The 5,170-nt window shown below is 39.4% G+C and overlaps 1 protein-coding gene across 1 annotated transcript in view; it reads right to left on the minus strand.

Annotated features, from left to right (window-relative positions):
* igsf21a (immunoglobin superfamily, member 21a) overlaps nt 1-5,170 on the minus strand; it is a 159,786-nt gene that overhangs the window by 34,760 nt on the left and 119,856 nt on the right. The gene's annotated exons all lie outside the window — the stretch shown is intronic.

Genomic DNA, 5,170 nt, shown 5'->3' on the forward strand with positions numbered 1-5,170 from the left:
TGAACGAGAAAAATCTGAAATACCTTTGCCCAGCTCTGCCAAATATGTGTTTCGTTCCATTATATCATATGAATACAGATCTTAAAACTTAAGGACACTTTTAATACACTACAAATGTGAGGCCTGCAGTCCCATGAGCCATCCCTTTTTTTTCCAATGTTCAGAGCATTTTTGCACACCGCTGCATTAAAAGCAGCATTTACTTCCTTTTGTCCCTGGTAGTAGTGCTATGCCAGTTACATCAATAATGATCTCTATCTCTCATTTACTACTTTTTTCTTGTTCCATATCCTCAAGCACCATTACCCTGCTATCTTTCCAAAAAAAGGGAGAAAAGAAAAGAAAAAACCTGCAAATTGGATTGGTGAATGTGCAGAACAGGAGCATGTTTAATGCTCCCAAGAGACTGCTTTCCTTGGCCTCATAATTAAGGGATTTAGAGCTCTGGAGACAGCTGGACTCACAAGAAACACTCCCAACATCCCCTTGTACTAAGCACCCTGGCCTCAAGTTCACATCTCTGGGGGTTTATTTGTAGAGGAGGAAGGTTGTGTGTGTGTGTGTGGAGGATGGCAAAGAAAAGGCACCAAGGTCATCCTTGGCTTACTTTCACTGACAGTAATTCAGTGATAAGTATTTGATGAAGCTGTACTTTTTTATTGTGAGCCCAAGGGTCCCAAAGTAATCAGTATGAATTTTGAATGTGTTCAGCAAGCTAAATGCTAAAGCTAAAAGTGCAAGGCATTTCAATTATTAGTGTAATTTTATTGAAATCACTGGAGGATTACTTTCTTGACAAATAGTTTCTCTGACAGCTCGAGAACTGTGTTCATAACAAGAACTGAACTTCTGACATTTTCCACTTTGTTTCAGTGTGTATTATTCGGAAACTCTAAATCACCCATAGGTATGCATGTGCTTGTCTATGTTTTTTGTTAGGCCTCTGATCGACTGGGGATCTGTGCACGGTGTACCCTGCCACTCAAACAATGCTTGCTGGGATAGGCTCCAAGCCCCTGTGTACCTAAACAGGATAATTGGTGCAGAAAAATTGTTTCAAAGTACTGCAGCAATCTTATAAATTATATTGTAGGCTATGTTTAGTTTCAAATGACCTGATACCAGATAAAAGCTGGCATTCCTAAGCAGCAGCAAATCTTTGTCCCAAAATTAAACTCAATTTAAATAGCAATCACAAAATTAACATTAGTGCAATCATTTAGCAAAGGTTTTCCATTTCAGACAGCTCACGGTTGCACGCAATTGCTGGCTTTTTTCTTTGTTTACTGCTAAGCTTTTATGCACGACTTGTGCTTGAGTCACCAACTATCCTATGTGGATGCATGCCATTAAGTCCAAAAGAACATTAGTTCTGAATGCTCCACTGCAGAGATTTGCCTTTAATAAAGCTTTCAAAGACTCATTTCCAGAAACATTTATAAAGATGGTAATTTGTTTGGATATATTTTCACAATTAAAAAGGCACAAGTAGATTTGACTTTGACTGCTGAAGCAGGTACAGTGAATACATCGAGAGCCATATTCTGGCATACCCGTATGTATTGTGGATATGTGGTCGCATTTCAAACCACATTGAAGGAAGGCCTTAAGGTGACACAGTGTCATTAACATGCAAAACAATTTCATGTCTGAATTTGGAGAGGCTCTTTATAGCTGAATTTGGAAATAATAGTGCAGACATGAGGAGGCACAAGTGGACCCCAAAGAACATCTAAAAAATGTTCCTTCCTCTTAGTGCCAAAGTGACATTATCACACTGTGTCTCTAATATGCAGATCTGTAACAAAGCCAGAGACATAATACAGATGGAGATAGAGAGGCTGGCAAACACCATGTTTTAAGGTGATGGAGTGCATTTTTCAAGATTCTGTCTTTGGTCACAAGTAGCAGAATATTTTAATTTTGAATTCTCTACCACAGAGGGGTCAGAGGTCAGGGCCAGCAACAAAGCAGAGTTCTGAAGGATACAATTATTTGCTCAGAGACACTTGTAGAGCAGGTGATAATGCCAGCTGACACAGGTGCTTGAACCTGTTTACTCCAGCTGAAGAACATTCTCACTATACCACCCAGACACTTGATCTTGTTTCACCCTACATGTCTGGGATTAACATATAGGAGCTTCCTGTTGTTTTTTACATTTGTGTTTTTGTACAACTCATTCAGTTGACGATAGCTCTCCACCAATGCTACCAAGACAATTCCATGTATATTTAGTGTACTGTTAAATTAAGTGTTCAAAGTACGAACAAACCACATTCAGAAGGACACTGCATATTGCTCAGCTGCTCTTAATGCGATTTGTAATTGGTCCTAAACACAAAGGCATAAGTAAGAGGTGGAGTGGAAACAGAAATGCACATGCCACATTACTGCAAATTAAGCAACTGGAAATTCAAAATGTCAATTTAATTGACTCTTTCACCTAATATCCATCCCAGTGGACTCTTGAGTGGAAGTTAATTGGTCCATTTCAAAGCCAGTCCTATGATCTCAACTTGTTTAGTAGGCTTAAGGATATGATTCTAGCATCCAAAAAATCAAAACAAAGTTTACACTGCCAGCTCTTGGCAATGCACACAACACTGCTGAATGGTCCCAGGGGTATGTCTAAATTCATGTAACTACACATGCATGTGAAACAGGACTTATTTCTTGTGAAGGGGAGAGACATACATGCATTCCAGACAGAGTTAAGCAGAGTGAAACATAAAACACTACCAAAGTGCTTACATCCCTTATTTTGAGAAGTCACACAGTTGGATGGGGTATGATTGTGGCAGTGGGGGAGATAGAAGGCAGCCTGAAAAACAATCAAAGTTAAGTCCTCTCAAGCGGGAAAAAAAACATGTTGAAATGAGCGCTGGCACGAGTCCCCAGTACCTAAGTCTACTCCTTTTGAAAGCCTTATTCCCCAGCATGAGCAGCACAACGAGATAAAAGACACTGAAATGCTTTTTAATCACTTTTCTATTGTGCTTTTAGCATTTGCATTTACACCCTACCCTGTTAATTTGCATGGGTTATTACTGTGCTGTCAGCTCATATCGCATCCTCCCGCCCCAGCCATCCAGCCAGCGGTAGCTGGTTGCAAAGAGAGGGAGAGTCTGCTGGCTGTCAAGAAGAGGAAGGGGATGAAACACAGAGACAAAAGTTCCCCACTTCTGAAGCCCATTAATCATACTGATGTTGTTGAAAATACATCGAACACATATACTACATGCCTGCGTGCTTGGTTCTGTCCTTGGTTCTGTGTTTAAGAGTGAGAAATGCACTTTCGCTCTTGTATGTGGAATCAGATGTTTTTATTGATGTATTACTGAGCAAAAGCAGCTGTTTAACAAGTGGCCTCTCAAGTGGCCATAATATTGTGGTCTACCACTGAGACATATGCACCACCCACATATACCTAATATACAGAGCTATTCAGAGCAGTCCACATAAAAAACATCTCACAGGTTCATATAGCTTTCATTGAAAAATAGGAGGAAAATGACGAAAATCGTTCACAATCTAAAGAGAATAATGTGGAAGCTTAAGCACAATTGTGCTTTTTTTTTCTTGCTCTGTTCCCATATGATAGTAAATACGATATGTCATGGCTGTATATGGCTTTCCCCAGTCTCTCCCCAGGCTGCTGCTCTCTGAGGGTAAACCAGGCTTGGACTTATAGCTTTGTGCTTATAATGAGGACAAGGGGGACAGAAGAGAGGATTTTGCCAGCACAGTTTGAAGGCTTGGTTGAGACAGGACAAAAGGGAAAGCTTTTTTTTTTCACCCAAATAACAGAGTGGCAGATGGGACTTACCCTGTACCCAGCCCAGCATCAATTATGCTGTGACTGGCACCCTCGTCCCTGAAGTCCATTTTTTGCTTAAGGGGAAGGGGTTTAGGGTTGGAAATCTGTTACAATTTGGCCCCTTTACCTCCATCCCTCTCCAGCCTCACCCATCCCTATTTTGGCATCTTTGTAATTCACAAGGCATTGACATGGATGCATCGTTAAGGTCCCCAGTGCCTTGGGTGTCACAGACAAATGCCTTGTGGCTGTGAGGCCTGGTTGTGATATTTTTTTTCTTTTTTTTATGATACCTAATTTACAGACCAAGGGGGTAAAATGAGGCTGTAAAGTTATATGAGGCCAAAGAGAGTCACTTGAGGTAGTGAAGTATCCATCATTCAATTCTCATTTTTGGCCCCAGACCATACGAACAATCCCCAAAGAAGTCTTTGAGAAAATCTACATCAAATGTCTGCAGCCAGACGGCCACAAGCTCCACAAATGTCGATATAGTATACACAGCATTCAGGGACAGGGAGGAGAATTCATATTTCAAGCTGACATGCAAGGGTTGTTGATGGGGCAGTTATGACCAAGACAAATGGGTGACCATGCATCAAGGGTATCTCTTTTTAAAATGGGCAAAAAATACAACAGAATGACTTTCATTACCACGATATTTATCTTTAAGAAAAAAAAACTGTATGTTATCATCAATTATGAGACAGTGAAATAGATAAATAATATCTATTCTGTCCATCACAGTGTGGAATATAGTACACTGATAAAATATTTAACACTTTGAGATCATTTCAAGGCGACCTGAACTTTCATTGCACCCTTCTGAGATCTGCCTGTTGTTTTGGTGAAAATGCATTTGATTGAATAAGACAGCTGCATTTTTAGCAAGCATGCTTCTAATCCATTTGGGGAAATCCACATGCTATTTTGAATGTCAGTGACAAATGCTAAAATTGCCATCACTCAGGCTCACAAAAGCAATATTTTCCCCAGCTATTAACACATCTCAGAACAGCAATTGACATATCTATTTTAAATTTTAGACTGTGTCTTTTTGTCTTACTTATTAACACAGATTAGTTGGCTTAAAATAATTGAATATCTGATCAAGTGAACTGAATGATTAATACATGGGTAAGAAGAAATTCAAAACTGACTAAAATTAATTTTTAAAAGAGGTTTGTTAAGAAACAAAAACACAAGACAACAAACAAAACGGTAGTGGTGGAAGAAATACTTTAAGATCCAAAATTAGAAAGTCCTGTATTAGAAGAAGAAGATATACTTTATTGATCCCCTAGGGGGAAATTGTTTTTTTCACTCTTTTTTTATATACACACACAGGCT

The sequence above is a fragment of the Morone saxatilis genome, unplaced genomic scaffold, assembly GCF_004916995.1.
Source record: "Morone saxatilis isolate NCDOM2014 unplaced genomic scaffold, NCSU_SB_2.0 Contig18, whole genome shotgun sequence".
Taxonomy (NCBI): Eukaryota; Metazoa; Chordata; class Actinopteri; family Moronidae; genus Morone; species Morone saxatilis.